The sequence below is a fragment of the Ascaphus truei genome, chromosome 15 (assembly GCF_040206685.1).
Source record: "Ascaphus truei isolate aAscTru1 chromosome 15, aAscTru1.hap1, whole genome shotgun sequence".
Lineage (NCBI taxonomy): Eukaryota > Metazoa > Chordata > Amphibia > Anura > Ascaphidae > Ascaphus > Ascaphus truei.
In genome coordinates this window covers 16,205,671-16,225,774 of record NC_134497.1, presented here as the reverse complement: position 1 = coordinate 16,225,774, position 20,104 = coordinate 16,205,671, and the positions used below count along the sequence as shown (strand labels likewise).

Genomic DNA, 20,104 nt, shown 5'->3' with positions numbered 1-20,104 from the left:
TGTGACACGTGCAATACAAGAGAGACAAAAGTGTGTGACACACCGCCAGAGACACAAGTGTGTGACACACACACTGCAAGGAGAGACACAAGTGTGTGACACGCACACCAAGAGAGAGACGCAAGTGTGTGACACCACAGTTCAAGAGAGACACAAGTGTGTGACACGCACACCAAGAGAGAGACACAAGTGTGGACCACGCACAGTGCAAGAGAGGGACACAAGTGTGTGTCACGTGCAATGAAAGAGAGACACAAGTGTGTGAAGCACACCGCCAGACACAAGTGTGTGACACGCGGCAATGCAAGAGAGACACAAGTGTGTGACACACACCGCCAGAGACACAAGTGTATGACACGCACACTGCAAGAGAGACACAAGTGTGTGACACGTACAGTGCAAGAGAGAAAAGTTTGTGACATGCACACTGCAAGAGAGACACAAGTGTGACGCACACTGCAAGAGAGACACAAGTGTGTGACACGCACTGTAAAAGAGATACAAGTGTGTGACACGCACATTTCAAATACACAACTGTGTGACACTGCATCTGAGAGACAAACCTCTGACCCACGCAAACAGATATACATATACATACACACACTTACATACATACTCACATACATACACATACACACATACTCACATATGCATATGTACACATACATAAATACACACACATATACACACATACATATACATACATACTCACATATGTACACATACATAAATACACACACATATACACACTCACATACGTACACATACATACACATAATTAAATACACACACACACACATATATACACACATACATACAGATACATACATACTCAATATGTACACATACATACACATACATACGTACACATACATACACATACATACACATACATACACACATACATACACACTCACATATTACACATACATACACATACATACACATACATAAATACACACATACATACACATACATACACATACATACACATACATACACATACATACACACTCACATATTACACATACATACACATACATACACATACATACACATACATACATACACATATACACACATACATACTCACATATGTACACATAGATACACATACATAAATACACACACATATACACACATACACTCACTTACTTGCTGATGCTGTAGGTGAATTTCCCTTCACTGCCGTTCAGATTTGGGATTGTGATATTCTCCAGCTCCTCCTCCACAAACTTCAATCCCTCCTGTTTTACTGAACACAACACAACCTCACTCACCCTCAGCTTAACCCCCCACTCAACCCCCCACTCAGCCTCAGCTCCTCCTCCACAAACTTCAATCCCTCTGTTTTACTGAACACAACACAACCTCACTCACCCTCAGCTTAACCCCCACTCACCCGCAGCTCAACACCCCACTCACCCTCAGCTAAAACCCCCCAGTCACCCTCAGCTCCTCCTCCACAAACTTCAATCCCTCCTGGTTTTACTGAACACAACCTCACTCAACCTCAGCTTAACCCCCACTCACCCTCATCTTAACCATCACTCACCCTCAGCTCCTCCGCCACAAACTTTAATCCCTCTTGTTTTACTGAATACAACACAAGCTCACTCACCTCAGCTTAACCCCCACTCACCATCAGCAAAACTCCCACTCACTGTCAGCTGAACCCCCCACTCACCCTCAGCTCCTCCTTCACAAACTTCAATCCCTCCTGTTTTACTGAACACAACCTCACTCAACCTCAGCTTAACCCTAACTCACCCTCAGCTTAACCCCCATTCACCCTCAGCTCAACCCCCACTCACCCTCAGCTCAACCCTCAGCTCAACCCCCCACTCACCCTCAGCTCCTCCGCCATAAACTTCAATCGCTCCTGTTTTACTGAACACAACACAAGCTCACTCACCCTCATCTTAACCCCCACTCACCCTCATCTTAACCTCCCTCACCTCAACCCCCACTCAGCCCAATCCCCTCCTTATTCTCTGCTCATCACGCCCTCAGTCCTCAGTTTAATGTCACCCTCAGCTCATCCCACCACTCAACCTTCAGCTCAAACTCCCCTCACTCTGTCCCCACTCACCGCCACCAACTCTCAGCTCAGCACGGGTACCTCGGCACCCACTAAACCCCAGCACCACCACCCCTTCCCCCCCCCCCCCACCACCCCTTCCCCCCCCCCCCCACCACCCCTTCCCCCCCCCCCCACCACCCCTTCCCCCCCCCCCCCACCACCCCTTCCCCCCCCCACCACCCCTTCCCCCCCCCCCCCACCACCCCTTCCCCCCCCACCCCACCCACCACCCCACCCACCACCCCTTCCCCCCCCACCCCACCCACCACCCCACCCACCACCCCCTTCCCCCCACCCCACCCCACCCACCACCCCTTCCCCCCCACCCCACCCCACCCACCACCCCTTCCCTCCCCCCCTTCCCCCCCCCCCCCCCGCATCGGGCGTCTGAGCTCACTCTCTACTCACCAAACTCTAGCCCCTTGGAGGTGACCCGAATCCTGCAGCCGGTCTGAGGGAGAGCGGCTCTGTCACCACAAGGGGGAGCAAGAGGACCAGGAGAAACATTACTGCAGACGTCACGCTTCGCAGCCTGGGGATGATATTCTTTTAGGGGGGACAGGTCACACAGCGGGGAGGGGGGGACAGGTCACACAGCGGGGAGGGGGGGACAGGTCACACAGCGGGGAGGGGGGGACAGGTCACACAGCGGGGAGGGGGGACAGGTCACACAGCGGGGAGGGGGGACAGGTCACACAGCGGGGAGGGGGGGACAGGTCACACAGCGGGAAGGGGGGACAGGTCACACAGCTGGGAGGGGGGACAGGTCACACAGCGGGGAGGGGGGGACAGGTCACACAGAGGGGAGGGGGCACAGGTCACACAGCGGGGAGGGGGGACAGGTCACACAGCGGGGAGGGGGGGGGGACAGGTCACACAGCGGGGAGGGGGGGACAGGTAACACAGCGGGGAGGGGGGGACAGGTCACAGCAGGGAGGGGGAGACAGGTCACACAGCGGGGAGGGGGACAGGTAACACAGCGGGAGGGAGAGACAGGTAACACAGCGGGGAGGGGGGGACAGGTCACACAGCGGGGAGGGGGGACAGGTCACAGCAGGGAGGGGGAGACAGGTCACACAGCGGGGAGGGGGACAGGTAACACAGCGGGGAGGGGGACAGGTAACACAGCGGGAGGGAGAGACAGGTAACACAGCGGGAGGGGAGACAGGTCACACAGCGGGGAGGGGGACAGGTAACACAGTGGGGAAGGGGGGACAGGTCACACAGCGGGGAGGGGGGGACAGGTCACACAGCGGGGAGGGGGGGACAGGTCACACAGCGGGGAGGAGGACAGGTCACACAGCGGGGAGGGGGACAGGTAACACAGTGGGGAGGGGGGACAGGTAACACAGCGGGGGTGGACAGGTCAAACAGTGGGGGGTACAAGTCACACAGAAGTGGGGCACACAGGTCACACAGCGAGGAGGGGGGCAGGTCACACAGCGGGGGAAACGACAAAGGTCACACAGAAGGGGGGCACACAGGTCACACAGCGGGTGGGGGGGACAGGTCAAACAGCAGTGGGGGGAGGGGGACAGGTCACACAGTGGGGAGGGGGACAGGTCACACAGCAGGGGGGACAGGGCACACAGCGAGGGGGAACTGGTCACACAGTGAGGGGGAACTGGTCACAACAGCGGGGGGGAACAGGGCACACAGTGGGGGGGGGGGTGGGAATGTCACTCAACCTCCCTACACACACACAGGGAATGTCACTCACCCTCTCTGCTCACATGCACGGGATGTCACTTGACCTACCTACTCACACTCACGGAATTTCACTCACCCTCCTCACTCATGCTCACACACAGGGGATGTCACTCACCCTCTCTACTGACAGACACACAGGGGATGTCACTCACCCTCTCTGCTCACACTCAGGGGATGTTACTCACCCCTCTCTGCTCACAGGCAGATACAGGGATGTCACTCACCTCTGCTCACACTCAGGGATGTCACTCACCCTCTCTGCTCACAGTCACGTACAGGGGATGTCACTCACCATCCCTACAGACACACACAGGGATGTCACTCACACTCAGGGGATGTCACTCACCTTCTCTGCTCACAGTCACATACAGGGGATGTCCCTAAACCTCTCTGCTCACATTCAGGGGATGTCACTCACCCTCTCTGCTCACAGGCACATACAGGGGATGTCACTCACCCTCTCTGCTCACAGGCACACTCAGGGGATGTCACTCACCCTCTCTGCTCACAGGCACACTCAGGGGATGTCACTCACCCTCTCTGCTCACAGTCACGTACAGGGGATGTCCCTCAACCTCTCTGCTCACACTCAGGGATGTCACTCACCCTATCTGCTCACAGGCACATACAGGGGATGTCACTCACCCTCTCTGCTAACAGGCAGATACTGGAGAAGTCACTCACCCTCTCTGCTCTCACTCAGGGGATGTCACTCATCCTCTCTGCTCACAGGCACACTCAGGGGATGTCACTCACCCTCTCTGCTCACAGTCACGTACAGGGGATGTCCCTCAACCTCTCTGCTCACACTCAGGGATGTCACTCACCCTATCTGCTCACAGGCACATACAGGGATGTCACTCACCCTCTCTGCTAACAGGCAGATACTGGAGAAGTCACTCACCCTCTCTGCTCACACTCAGGGGATGTCACTCATCCTCTCTGCTCACAGTAACATTCAGGGGATGTCACTCACACTCTCTGCTCACAGTCACATACAGGGGATGTCACTAACCCTCTCTGCTCACACTCAGGGGATGTCACTCACCCTCTCTGCTCACAGTCACGTACAGGGGATGTCCCTCAACCTCTCTGCTCACACTCAGGGGATGTCACTCACCCTCTCTGCTCACAGGCACATACAGGGGATGTCACTCACCCTCTCTGCTAACAGGCAGATACTGGAGAAGTCACTCACCCTCTCTGCTCACACTCAGGGGATGTCACTCATCCTCTCTGCTCACAGTAACATTCAGGGGATGTCACTCACACTCTGACTGCTCACAGTCACATACAGGGGATGTCACTAACCCTCTCTGCTCACACTCAGGGATGTCACTCACCCTCTCTGCTCACAGTCCGTACAGGGGATGTCCCTCAACCTCTCTGCTCACACTCAGGGGATGTCACTCACCCTCTCTGCTCACACTCAGGGATGTCACTCACCCTCTCTGCTAACAGGCACATACAGGGGATGTCACTCACCCTCTCTGCTCACACTCAGGGGATGTCACTCATCCTCTCTGCTCACAGTAACATTCAGAGATGTCACTCACCCTCTCTGCTCACACTCACAGGATGTCACTCACCCCCTCACCACACACACTCACCCCTCACAGGATGTCACTCACCTCCTGCTCACGCTCACGGAATGTCACTTGATGCCTTTTGATGCTGCACAGATCCAAAATGCAGCCACCGGCAGGAACATGGGAGAGCAGGCTGCAGAGGTTTATATACCCCCCCCCCCCAACACACGCACGCGTACACACACACACACACACACCACCCCTCCTCCTGTACACAGACCACACAGCTGGACACTCTGAAAACAGACCCTGAGGGCAGCAACTCCACTGGTCATAGAGACACAAGAGAGTAATCCCTGTTATTCATGTACTGTGTAATCATTATACCCTACCCCCTGTTATACATGTACTGTGTAATCATTATACCCTACCCCCTGTTATTCATGTACTGTGTAATCATTATACCCTACCCCCTGTTATACATGTACTGTGTAATCATTATACCCTACACCCTGTTACTCATGTACTGTGTAATCATTATACCCTACCCCCTGTTATTCATGTACTGTGTAATCATTATACCCTACCCCCTGTTATACATGTGCCGTGTAATCATTATACCCTAACCCCCTGTTATTCATGTACTGTGTAATCATTATACCCTACCCCCTGTTATTCATGTACTATGTAATCATTATACCCTACCCCCTGTTATTCATGTACTGTGTAATCATTATACCCTACCCCCTGTTATTCATGTACTGTGTAATCATTATACCCTACCACCTGTTATTCATGTACTGTGTAATCATTATACCCTACCCCCTGTTATTCATGTACTGTGTAATCATTATACCCTACCCCCTGTTATTCATGTACTGTGTAATCATTATACCCTACCCCCTGTTATACATGTACTGTGTAATCATTATACCTACCCCCTGTTATACATGTACCGTGTAATCATTATACCCTACCCCTGTTATTCATGTACTGTGTAATCATTATACGCTACCCCTGTTATTCATGTACCGTATCATCATTATACCCAACCCCCTGTTATTCATGTACTGTGTAATCATTATATCCAACCCCCTGTTTTTCATGTACTGTGTAATCATTATACCCTACCCCCTGTTATTCATGTACTGTGTAATCATTATACCCTACCCCCTGTTATTCATGTACTGTGTAATCATTATACGCTACCCCCTGTTATTCATGTACTGTGTCATCATTATACCCTACCCCCTGTTATTCATGTACTGTGTAATCATTATACCCTACCCCCTGTTATTCATGTACTGTGTCATCATTATACCCTACCCCCTGTTATTCATGTACTGTGTAATCATTATACCCTACCCCCTGTTATACATGTACTGTGTAATCATTATACCCTACCCCCTGCTATTCATGTACTGTGTAATCATTATACCCTATCCCCTGTTATTCATGTACTGTGTAATCATTATACCCTACCCCCTGTTATTCATGTACTGTGTACCCATTATACCCTACCCCTGTTATTCATGTACTGTGTAATCATTATACCCTACCCACTGTTATTCATGTACTGTATAATCATTATACCACACCCCCTGTTATTCATGTACTGTAATCATTATACCCTATCCCCTGTTATTCATGTACTGTGTCATCATTATACCCTACCCCCTGTTATTCATGTACTGTGTACCCATTATACCCTACCCCTGTTATTCATGTACTGTGTCATCATTATACCCTACCCCCTGTTATTCATGTACTGTGTAATCATTATACCCTGCCTCCTGTTATTCATGTACTGTGTAATCATTGTACCCCACCCCCTGTTATTCATGTACTGTGTAATCATTATACCATACCCCCTGTTATTCATGTACTGTGTAATCATTATACCCTACCCCTGTTATACATGCACTGTGTAACCATTATACCCTACCCCCTGTTATTCATGTACTGTGTAATCATTATACGCTACCCCCTGTTATTCATGTACTGTGTAATCATTATACCCTACCCCTGTTATACATGCACTGTGTAACCATTATACCCTACCCCCTGTTATTCATGTACTGTGTAATCATTATACCCTACCCCTGTTATACATGCACTGTGTAACCATTATACCCTACCCCCTGTTATTCATGTACTGTGTAATCATTATACCCTACCCCCCGTTATTCATGTACTGTGTAATCATTATACCCTACCCCCTGTTATACATGTACTGTGTAATCATTATACTCTACCCCCTGTTATACATGTACTGTGTAATCATTATACCCTACCCCATGTTATTCATGTACTGTGTCATCATTATACCCTACACCCTGTTATTCATGTACTGTGTAATCATTATACCCTACCCCCTGTTATTCATGTACTGTATCATCATTATACCCTACCCCCTGTTATTCATGTACTGTATTATCATTATACCCTATCTGTGGTGAAAATGGGGGTAATCAGCGCATTAATAAAGGCAGTGGGCTCGGCTGGTTACCCCTATTTCATATTAGGGATGAAGGGGTTAATATTATATGCTGTTCCCCTTTTAAGACTGCTAATTTAGGAACGGAGTGAGCCAGCACCCTGATTTTTGGGGTGCAGCCTCAGTGTAACCCCCCAAGAACACAAATATTAAAAATATAACTTTGTCATAATGGAAACATATATTTTTGATAAAGTGCCTTTCTGTTGCAGTTTTAAAATGTACCGGCAGGATGCAATTTTTTTCTGCCTGCCTTTGTAATGCATTAAGGAACAAATGTTATGCATATATGAGTCCCCAGTTGGGAGATGCCGATGCGTCTAGGGGATGAAAGACATCAGATTCTTGAAGTGTCAGGATGTTTCTGAGTAACAGGTCCTGTTACTCATCCTGGATATTTCACACCTTGGGACCAAACTCCAGACATTGCGTCCCCAGAAATGAGTGGCCCCTTTTTACTTAGCAGTGCTACCAAGCTGCTTACTGAGCATGCTCAGAGTTACCTGAGCTGGCTGTAGGATTTGCCCATGTGACATGGCAGGTTCTGATAGGAGGAAGATAATTCCTTGCCAATGGGATGAGGCTAATGTAACACTTCACAGGCCCTTGCCTTAAAAAGGCCTGTAACTCTCATTCCTGTGTTGTTGCTGTGTTGCTGTTGTTGCTGTTGCTACCTGATTTCTTCAAGCGGATAAGACCTAAGTACAGCGGCTACGATTCCAGAACGCAAGGGGTTAAAAACATCGCAACAAGGAAATTTGCCCTGCTTCAGGATTTCGTTAGCCCTGGGGATCCAGAAAATCCCCAGAGAACCAGAAAATACTTTGCACATTCACAGAAGGATTGGACTGGCTATTTATTTGGCAATTTGCAAAAAGACTACATTTTAAAAGACAATCTTCTGGTGCTTTGCACATTTCTGGACATTATCTCTTGTTCCTATACCCGTACATGTAATTATTAAGTTTATTCTGCAGTTGTCGTGTGTTTGCCTATCAAGGGAATAAATCTCAGTTTATTTTGCTCAACCTGTTCTGCTCAATCAGGATCCACAAAATATAAATGTGTTATTAAGCGCGTCTCCCGTCACACTATCCCCTGTTATTCATGTACTGTATAATCATTATACACTACCCCCTGTTATTCATGTACTGTGTAATCATTATATCCTACCCCGTTATTCATGTACTGTATCATTATTATACCCTATCCTCTGTTATTCATGTACTGTGTAACCATTATACCCTACCCCCTGTTATTCATGTGTACTGTGTAACCATTATACCTACCCCCTGTTATTCATGTACTGTATCATCATTATACTCTACCCCCTGTTATTCATGTACTGTATAATCATTATACCCTACTGTAGACGGACGTTCACAGAGGTACACAATTGGAGGCTTTTATAAGGTGAAATTATAATAAGGCTTTATTGTGCCTTTCCTTTTCATCAGGAAATCATCCAAACACAGGAGGGGGAACAAAGCTTCTATTCACTTGGGAGTATTTCTAGTGAAATCCTATGCAATTAATTCACATCTCCGTTAGTTAAGCATTTCTCCCAGCCCCAAACATATAGCATGAAATAAGCAGATATAAGCAGTCTCTTAATTATGAAAGTCTTATCTGTTTCTTGCTGTAGAGTAAACTTCTCTGCTCTCCTGGAACCGCACCCGTGCGTGCACAGAAAATATCAGCATCCAGGTTTAGAAGTCTTATCTGGTGTCTTGCAATCAGCTATGCTGGGCAGAGCTCAAGACCAGTCAGCTCCAGAGATGTGTGTTCTCTTGGTCAGTCTCTCCTGGGAGTCTCAAGAACACTCCTCTGTATCTCCAAAGGTCAGCTGTCAGTCAGAGCTAAAGAGTCACTTCCTGTCTCAACAGACAGGCTTTTGTAAGCAATCAGGCAGGTGGTGTTTATTAATTGACTACCAGCAGTTAACCACCACACTGCCAGATTAAAGGCACATTACTTGAACAGGGATTACTCCCTGTTACATACCTCCCCTGTTTGTGGGAAGCTCGGGCTTGCCACGGCCAAAGCCTATCCTTCCACTCTCATTCTAGATATCTCAGTGACTTGAATGAGAGTGGATGGAGGAAGAGAACCCTCAGTCGTGTTGGGATTGGAGCCCTTTCTCCAGTTTATTCGTGTTTCCTCCTGAAGGTGTTTGAGGTCAGCACCCCTCAGTCGCTCGAGGAGGACTTTCTCCATGTATAGTCTTTTTTCTACATGCGCGGTCATGAGATTTCCCTCGCGTCGGGTGCTCGTCTTATTGTAGGCATACTGTATGGCAGCAGTTGCAGAGCATTTAAAAACCGCCCTATTCCCACTCAATGGGGTTGCTAGTTTAGCCCCTTTTAGATTAAGTTGCAATTACACACCCACTTCCAGAGAATGTCCCATCTTTTCAGCTTCATCAGCTAAGGATTCTTCTGGTTTTAATTCAGCACGTGTACCTTCTTTTGTTGCCTGCTGGGTGGCTGAAGGTTTTGCTAGTGCTTGTTTAGGTGGTTCAAATTTTGCAACCTTGTCTTTCAGATGAGCGGTATTCCCAGCTCTCGCTGTACCCTTGTCTTCATGGGTTTTTGAGGCTGTGGGATACTGACACTTAGTCAGGGTCAATACTTGTCCTTGTAGGACTGTAATCTTATCCGCGAGAGATCCCTGTTTTTTGAGGGCGTCTTGCAAGTCTCTTCTCAGGGAATTTATCTGCATGCTTTGCATTCTCGGAGCTTGCCTCCACATTTTTATTGCATTGTGGAGCACTATGAACTTCTCTGGGCCACAGTTACTTGTTTCAGTTTCTGGACCTTGTGCTCCCTTTTGTGTCGCGTCACCTAAGTTCTAAGCTTGGCTTTTAGCGTTGCTTTGGTGATGCTCAGGGTAGCCTTCAGTTTCTCATGCTGCTTTGCGGGGACATACTGGGCAATCAGACGTTCCTGCAGCACTTGAATTTCTTTAGCAGCCTGCAGCTTTTCTTCCTGCAGCGTTTGCTGCTTCTCCTCAACATACTGGAGGTGTGTACGCAGACCTTGCAGTTGGTTCTGCAGTCGGTGCTCTGCTTCAAACTTTTCCTTGACTTCTTCTGTCAACTGAAAATTTTCTTCTTTCAGTTTTAAGTTTTCTCTTTTTAATCTTGAATTTTTTCTCTTTTTTCAGTCTCTGTATTCTTCAGAGCTTCTTTGCAGTCCTCCTTCCATTTACGCACATCTGCTTTGAGAATGACACTCTCCTGGCGTGAGACTTCTTTCTCTAGGTTGAGGGTCTGAAGCTCCTTCTGAGAGACTTTGAGATCTGTATCAAGATTACCAATAGTTTCTTTAGCATTGTCCAGCTCCTCAGTGAGACTGTGTAGTTCCTTTCTGGAAACTTCCAGGTCTGTGCGGCAGCTGTTGGTCTCATGATGTGAGGCATCAAGCTCTATACGAAGAATGTGAACCTCTTGCTGGAAGACTGTGATCTGCCTCAGTGCCTCCTCATACTTCCGCTTTAGCGTAGCCACCATTTTATCCGATTGGCTCTGTGTGACAGGCTAAATAAAAGCCACCAGTTATATGCCTGGAAAACCTATGTCTAGTCTGCAGTGCAGCACTGACTAGGTTAACTTCAGCTGGGAACCTCAGGACAATTAGTTGGATCCCAGCTGCCTAATCAAGGTGTGTTAAAACCCAGGCTGTAGACACATGGAGCCTGGCTGTTGAGGAGTAAGCTGCTGAGAGATTTCCTGATACAAGGTCTGATTAGAAAAGTAGATGAATTGTGAACTGTCTGTCCCATGCATAGAAAAGGGCAACTGCCATATACACTGTCTGCTAAAGAGAAACTGTTTTTGTCTGTCTGCTGAAGAAAGGCCATTTTCCTTTTGTTGCTGATGAAAAGCTATTTTTGTTTTGTGTGCTGTATATTTTTCAATGCTAAATAAATAAGCCTTGTCAAGAAACCCGCGTGTGTAGTTGCATGTACTCTGCAACATATGGTGTCAAGAAGTGAGATTTGATTTTTTTCAAAAGGCTCCTGCAGTTGAAGGGCCACACACACACACACACACACACACACACACACACACAAGAATGGAAGAAATGTTGAAAGCGTTTCTGTGCGAGCAGGCCCGGCTGCAAGCGGAGAGAGATGAAAGACTACAAACAGCACAGGATGAGCGGATTGCCAAGCTGTTGACCCAATTCCAGGGGTCTGCCAGTCCAGAACTTGCAAGCAAACCCCCGATACTCCTGAGGAAAATGGCTCCGGACGAGGATCCAGAGGCTTTTTTACTGACTTTTGAAAGAGTTGCCGAAGCTCAGGGCTGGGCTACAGATCGCTGGGCATCTGCTTTGGCCCCGCTCCTCATAGGAGAAGCCCAGGCCTCATATCAGGGTCTCCCAGTAGATCAGGCCATGTACTACCGCCAAGTAAAAGCCGCCATACTGGATCGCTTAGGTCTGACCCCAGAGACCTACCGGCAGCAGTTCCGGAACATGAAGTACACCGCTAAGATGAGACCCCGGGTCCTCGCTCAGCGGTTATTGGACTTATGTACGCGCTGGATACAACCCGAGGAGTGCACTAAGGAGGCAATTCTTGAGCAGGTGGTTTTGGAACAATTTCTACAACTAATACCCCCTTCCGCACGCACGTGGGTAAAACGCCACGCTGCTGAAACCCTAGCTTTGGCGTTCCGACTCGTGGAGAACTTCCTTGGGGCTGAGCAGCAGGCGAGTGTCCTGGACCCGACTCCACCGGTACTTGCGGATGCCCAAAGAGGGAGGTCGGATCAATGGGGAACCTACGGCCCGTCACTGAACCGCCAAGTCCAACGGAAGGAGCAGTCGTTCCAGCAAGGACGGAGTCCAAATGCTGGTCCCCACAGAGACCCTCATCTCCTTCCGGATGTCGGCTCATCGCAAAGTGAGAGGAAATTTCGAAGACGTCTCCCACAGGACCCACCAGATGCCTGGTCTCCAGTAACCGGTCCAGCGGAGCGCTATCCACAGCCCCCTCATGCGAGGGAACCCTGCCCATGTTCTGCCTGCGGAGAACAAGGCCACCGGTATGTGGACTGTCCACTGATGGATTGTTCATTCAGCAGAACCGTCGCCTCGGCTTTTACTGGGAAAAATTACAAGCCCTGGCTACTTCCAGCCCTGATTGGGGGAAAAATCGTCCAGGCCCTTGTAGATTCGGGCTCTGGGAAAACTCTGGTCCTCCAGGAACTGTTATCGCCCAACGTGTGTTCTTTTGACTCCCCATGGAGCATAGAATGTATACACGGCGATGTAAAACGCTATCCGACGGCCAAAATCCGGCTACAGGTAAAAGGTCAGGAGGCTTACCTCGAAGTAGGAGTCGCTCCTTGGCTCCCTGCCCCCGTTGTGCTCGGTCGGGACTGGCCTTTCTTTTCGGACCTAATGGCCCCAGTCCTTCACGAGGAGCCTCCTTCTAGGGCTCAGGAGAACCCTGGCAAACTGTTCCCCTTCTCGGCAGACCTTTTCAAAAGACTCGGAAGCAAAGACGCTTGGACAAACAGAAATCTGGGTCTCAAGGTGACCATTCTAGTAGTCAGAGGTCACAAGTGATGGCTGGGGATGGCCAAAGGGAGGGGGATATGGGCCCTGGAGATTTACCAGACCTGTACCTCCCTGACTTTCGCCAGAAGCAAAGGGAAGACCCAGTCCTTGCTAGACAGTATGACAAGGTGGTGAAAATTGATGAACAGATTTTAGATGCACAGGGGGTGATAGTATTCCCCCATTTTGAGCTATCAAAGGATATCCTATATAGGGTGAATAGGCAGACACAAACAGGGGAGGTCACCAGACAAATATTGGTTCCCAAGGCATTTGTTAAATCTGTGTTCACTCTAGCCCATACTGTCAGTTGGGGTGGTCACCTGGGCAGGGATAAAACATTGGACCGTATTTCATCCCGATTCTATTGGCCAGGGATGCATAGTGATATTGCTAAGCTATGTGCAGCATGTCCGGAGTGCCAGCTAACTAGTCCAAAAGGACAAAAACCAGCCCCTTTGGTTCCTCTACCCTTGGTGTCAGTTCCCTTTGAGAGGATTGGGGTAGACTTGGTAGGACCTCTAGAACCTTCTGCGAAAGGACACAGGTTTATCCTTGTAATAGTTGATTATGCGACAAGATATCCTGAGGCGTTCCCCCTGAGAACAGCAACGGCGAAGCAAGTAGCCAACAAGTTGTTGGAACTGTTCTCACGGGTTGGACTTCCCCAGGTTATGTTGACAGACCAAGGTACAAATTTCATGGCTAAACTGATGCAGGATGTCTTAAAGTTACTAGAGGTCAAGTCTGTTCGGACATCGGTCTACCATCCACAAACTGACGGATTGGTGGAAAGATTTAACCGAACTCTAAAAGGGATGCTGAGGAAATTTGTAAATTCAGAGAAGAGAGCCTGGGATGAACTTCTCCCTTTTCTGCTTTTTGCAGTGCGGGAAGTTTCCCAGGCCTCCACGGGATTCTCTCCATTTTAATTGCTCTATGGCCGCCAACCCCGGGGTATTCTAGACCTCCTAAAGGAGTCCTGGGAGGAACAGCAGTCCCCTTCTAAGAATACCCTGCAATATGTACTAGACCTTAGGAAGCGCCTAGATGTGGTCGGCCATTTTTCCAGGGAGAACCTTAGATCAGCCCAGGACAGTCAGGAGAGACATTACAATCAGAATGCTCGCATGAGAGTGTTTCACCCGGGAGACCAGGTGATGTTATTGTTACCCAGTTGCGAGAGTAAACTCCTGGCCAAATGGCAGGGCCCATTCGAAGTACTCTGCCGTACAGGTGATGTGGATTACGAGATCGCTCAACCAGGGTCCAGGAAGGGAAAACAAATTTACCATGTGAACTTGCTGAAACCCTGGAAGATGCAGCGGTCTCTATTCATCCACCCGGTGGAGGAGGAAACGGACTTGGGTCCTCAGCCTCCACGGGAGAACATCGTGAGTGACGATAAAATCCCAATGGGTAAACAGTTGTCCTCTGAACAAAAAGAGGACTTGTTAGCAATAATTACACAATTCCATGATGTTTTTTCTGACTTACCAGGACAAACTAACTTAATTTCACATGCAATCGAGATAGCACCTGGGGTAAAAGTACCTTCCCGTCCTTATAGGTTGCCTGAAAGTCGTAGGGCTCTGGTAGAGAAGGAGGTACAAGAAATGTTACACTTAGGAGTGATTGAGGAATCATGCAGTGAGTGGTGTAGTCCACTAATTATTGTCCCTAAACCCGATGGGAAGGTAAGATTTTGTGTGGACCTCCGAAAGGTTAATGCGGTATCCAAGTTTGACGCATATCCCATGCCAAGGGTGGACGAATTAATTGACGCCCTTGGTAACGCGGAATATATATCCATGTTGGACTTGACAAAAGGATACTGGCAAATACCCTTAGAGGAAAAGTCCAAATGCAAAACAGCCTTTGCCACTCCCATGGGTTTATACCAGTATGTGACAATGCGATTTGGACTGCATGGAGCCCCAGCCACATTTCAGAGACTCATGGATAAGGTACTGAGGCCCCATAGGACTTATGCCACAGCCTACCTAGATGACATTGTCATTTATAGTAAACATTGGTGGGCCCATCTAAATAGGCTGAAAGCGGTCCTCAAATCTCTAAGAGAGGCAGGGCTCACAGCCAACCCTAAGAAATGTGCCTTGGGTAAAGCGGAAACCAAATACTTAGGGTATGCAGTGGGAGGTGGAAAAGTAATGCCACTAGCCGACAAGGTAGCTGCCCTGAAAGAAGTTCTGACCCCCCAAACAAAAACGCAGGTACGCTCTCTGCTGGGTTTAGCAGGGTACTACCGGCGGTTCATCCCCAACTATTCGGAAGTGGCAGCCCCTTTAACGGACCTCACAAAAAAGTGTGCCCCTACACAAGTGGTGTGGTCAAGGGATTGTCAGAGAGCCTTTGAGGACATAAAAAGGTGTCTGTCAGAAGGTCCCATCCTTAGAAGCCCAGACTTCAACAGCCCTTTTATAGTATATAAATACAAAAATAGACATGGACCTGGCGCATGTGTAAATACAGTGAAATGATATTAAAGTCCAAATATACAGACTATTGTTCCCAATCTTGAGTGGTCATCTGGTGATATATGGTATCAAAATCACAGTTCACAGAGCAAAGAGTGAACAGTCCTCCTCACGATATATTCAACCTGCAGATGTAGGACATAGAGCAGAGAAACAGGACATTGCGCGGTATATCTAGTTGCCAAATGTGCCCTTATGATCAAAGCTCAATGAAATGCCTACTTACTAGAAGTAGATAGGATGCATGCAGGGGAGAGAATCTGTACTTGGAGCCTTCTGAGTCCTGGTCGCCTCTGGTGTAACACGAACCCCTCGTGGTATCCTCCGCTTCCGTGGACGTCAGGCAGGTCTCCCTTTCAGGAACGTAGTTTCCTGGATCTCATTCAGGAGTTCCTTCAGCCTCTTATTTCCTCCAGTGGGGACAAAAGAGGGCAAAGGATTGCGCAATAATAAAAAACTTTAATGACGCTTACCTAAAACAAATAAAATACTCACAAAAGACGGTGAGTGTAAAAACAAAGAAGTGCCCGACCCAGCACAACCCAAACGCCGCACTCAGTCTTTGAAAGTCCTCCTCGGTGCCGCGTGTACCTCGCGGGATTCCGGCGCGGTTTGGATGACGTCATCGTCTCCTCTTCAATGACTAGCAGCTTGAGTGTGTGGGGCAGTACCTCTTAGGCTCCTCCCTACGCGTTTCGTGACGGGGAACGTCAGTTCGTCAGGGGACACTGTCACATCATTTCACTGTATTTACACATGCGCCAGGTTCATGTTTATATCCCTTTTATAGTGCAAACAGATGCATCAGAGATAGGGCTAGGGGCAGTGTTGTCTCAACAGTTTGAGGGAGTTGAACATCCTATCCTTTTCCTGAGTGGGAAATTGTTCCCAAGGGAAAAAAAACTACTCAGTGATTGAGAAAGAGTGCCTCGAAGTAAAGTGGGCAATCGAGGCTTTGAGGCATTACCTGGCAGGAGTCCATTTTACTTTGGTGACGGATCATGCTCCACTGAAGTGGTTAAATAGCATGAAGGATTCCAATGCTAGATTGACTAGGTGGTATATGGCCCTCCAACCCTTCTCATTTGAGATTCAGCATAGACCGGGAAAAAAGAACGCAAATTCTGATTTCTTTTCTAGAGAAGGGGAGGATGGTCGGGCTTCAGCCGTGCGTAGCCCCGGCCACACACTAACAGGGGAGGAATGTGACAGCGTAAATAAAAGCCACCAGTTATATGCCTGGAAAACCTATGTCTAGTCTGCAGTGCAGCACTGACTAGGTTAACTTCAGCTGGGAACCTCAGGACAATTAGTTGGATCCCAGCTGCCTAATCAAGGTGTGTTAAAACCCAGGTTGTATACACATGGAGCCTGGCTGTTGAGGAGTAAGCTGCTGAGAGATTTCCTGATACAAGGTCTGATTAGAAAAGTAGATGAATTGTGAACTGTCTGTCCCATGCATAGAAAAGGGCAACTGCCATATACACTGTCTGCTAAAGAGAAACTGTTTTTGTCTGTCTGCTGAAGAAAAGCCGTTTTCCTTTTGTTGCTGATGAAAAGCTATTTTTGTTTTGTGTGCTGTATATTTTTCAAGGCTAAATAAATAAGCCTTGTCAAGAAACCCACGTGTGTAGTTGCATGTACACTGCAACACTCTGCTTTTCATCCATGGCAGAAATAGTAGCCTTTGCAGTATCTAGCTCAGTCTTGAGATCCTCCAATTAGGTCTTGGCCGCAGAGTAAATTGCGAGCACAGTCTTCTGTAGCTCAGCATTATTTTTTCTCTCCCTTTCCAATTCTTCACAGAGCAGATCACAGTCATGCCTGGCAATTTTCAGGGCGTCTTCAGGGCTGGTTAAGGGATCGTCACTCACTGGTTCCGGCTCCGCTTCCCTGGGATGACTGGTTGAGGGTTCCTCACTGTTGGCACCGGACAGACACTTCTTTGGGGTACACGATTTGTGCCTTGGGCCCTCTGGATATTCGGTTAACTGCGGGACGAATTCTCCATTTTCTCTAGGCTGCATTGCAACTCGGTCCCCCTTTTCCTCCACAGGATCTGCGGACGTGTCTGTTCCTTCCACGGTAAGTGAAGAACTGCTTTTCTTTTTCCACCTTTTTGATTTGGATGACACCGTCCCTTCAGGGATATTGGGGTCTCCATCTTCATTTGAAATTTTAGCGGCTTCATTATATACGCCAGGCTTTTCTTGCAGTTGCTTTAGCTGACAGAAATATTGGGTGATCTGCTGCTCCCGCTCTGTCTCCTGCTGATCATATTCGTCATCAAAGGGAGCGGTCTTTTCTGTTTGTGCCGAGTTCAGGCACCCCCACCATTCTTGGGGTGTTTTGTGGGTGTGACTCGGTTCGGGTTCCCCGTAAGAGATGTCTTCCTCTTTATTGGACTGGAAGCGCCACTCTTCCGTGGGGTAGGGTTCATTACACGAACGCTGCATCTTGTCCTCCATTTTTAGGCTACCAGGTGTAATTTTCTTCCTGACCTCAGGAGGCACTATTGCAGCTGTTGCCACTGTATTTGCTAGAACCCCCAATTGTGGTAGTCCTACAGATGGGCATATTTTGCTTGTAGAGGTCGTAGCTCTCACAGGCATCTCTGTAGACTTTTCTTTCTTGGGAATTTTTTTTTTTTTTTCAATATCAGCAGTACTGTGCATGCATTTTCTCTTATCAGGTATACAAGATGTGCAGTTGCTAGGTCAAAAAAAGTCTATTTGCTCTACACCTTTTACTTGCTAGGTGCAATCTCTCCGCTTCAGCAACAGAATTTGGTTTTCTGCCTGAGTTCAGTAATTTTCAGTCTCATCTTTGGGTATTATGGCATTCACACTTTACACTTTGGTTATCTGTTTTTGGTCCCAAGATATATATAGGCAGACTTTTTTTTTCTTGCAGAAAAAAAAAACATTCTTTCATTCCCGGCAGGGTGACTCAACACTCAGCATTTGTTTGCTAAAAATTCCCCTGCTTCAGCACAGTCTTGTATCAATTTTCACACTTTTCTGCATATACTCCATTCACAGCTGGTAGCCCTATGCGGTGTGGCAACCTTTATTTGCAAAATCAGCACCACTCGTGGGTCACCATCTATATTCACTGCTTCAGCGAAACTTTTGAAAACAACAAACACCTATCCCTTTTTAAGGGCTGACTCACTTCTTGAACCCTGACTATGGCTGGAAGGCAAAACCCCTATTTCAATGACCATATTACACTTTGTGATAGGCAAAATAAGGTTTAGCTACTTCAGCAGTCTCTTCTGGGTTTTTGTACATTTCACTGCAGTGTGTATCCCTTTAACTCTGATCTCTGCTGCATGAGGTTTTTTTTTTTTTTTTTTCTAACTTTCTCAGATTGTTTGTAGAAAAAAAAGCATTAAAAAAAAATTTCACAGAAAAATCTCCGGTCCTTTTTAACTACAAGGACACCTCTTGTCCCACCTCGGACACCATATGTAGAGGGACGTTCACAGAGGTACACAATTGGAGGCTTTTATAAGGTGAAATTATAATAAGGCTTTATTGTGCCTTTTCCTTTTCATCAGGAAATCATCCAAACACAGGGGGGGAACAAAGCTTCTATTCACTTGGGAGTATTTCTAGTGAAATCCTATGCAATTAATTCACATCTCCGTTAGTTAAGCATTTCTCCCAGCCCCAAACATTTAGCATGAAATAAGCAGATATAAGCAGTCTCTTAATTATGAAAGTCTTATCTGTTTCTTGCTGTAGAGTAAGCTTCTCTGCTCTCCTGGAACCGCACCCGTGCGTGCACAGAAAATATCAGCATCCAGGTTTAGAAGTCTTATCTGGTGTCTTGCAATCAGCTATGCTGGGCAGAGCTCAAGACCGGTCAGCTCCAGAGATGTGTGTTCTCTTTGTCATTCTCTCCTGGGAGTCTCAAGAACACTCCTCTGTATCTCCAAAGGTCAGCTCTCAGTCAGAGCTAAGGAGTCACTTCCTGTCTCAACAGACAGGCTTTTGTAAGCAATCAGGCAGGTGGTGTTTATTAATTAACTACCAGCAGTTAACCACCACACTGCCAGATTAAAGGCACATTACTTGAGTACACCTACCCCCTGTTATTCATGTACTGTATCATCATTATATCCTACCCCCTGTTATTCATGTACTGTATCATCATTATACCCTACCCCGTTATTCATGTACTGTATCATCATTATACCCTACCCCCTGTTA

At 47.8% G+C, this 20,104-nt stretch overlaps 1 long non-coding RNA gene across 2 annotated transcripts; it reads right to left on the bottom strand.

Annotated features, from left to right (window-relative positions):
• Window positions 1–1,157: 1,157 nt before the first annotated feature.
• On the bottom strand, window positions 1,158–5,526 carry LOC142466977 (uncharacterized). 2 transcript variants are annotated; one of them, XR_012788288.1, is made up of 3 exons: window positions 5,404–5,526; window positions 2,492–2,615; window positions 1,158–1,255 (listed from the first exon to the last, which is right to left on the bottom strand). It is a non-coding gene; the product is annotated as an uncharacterized LOC142466977 (long non-coding RNA). The 2 variants fall into 2 exon arrangements; XR_012788289.1 differs by having other exon boundaries at window positions 5,442–5,461.
• Between the last annotated feature and the right edge of the window lie 14,578 nt (window positions 5,527–20,104).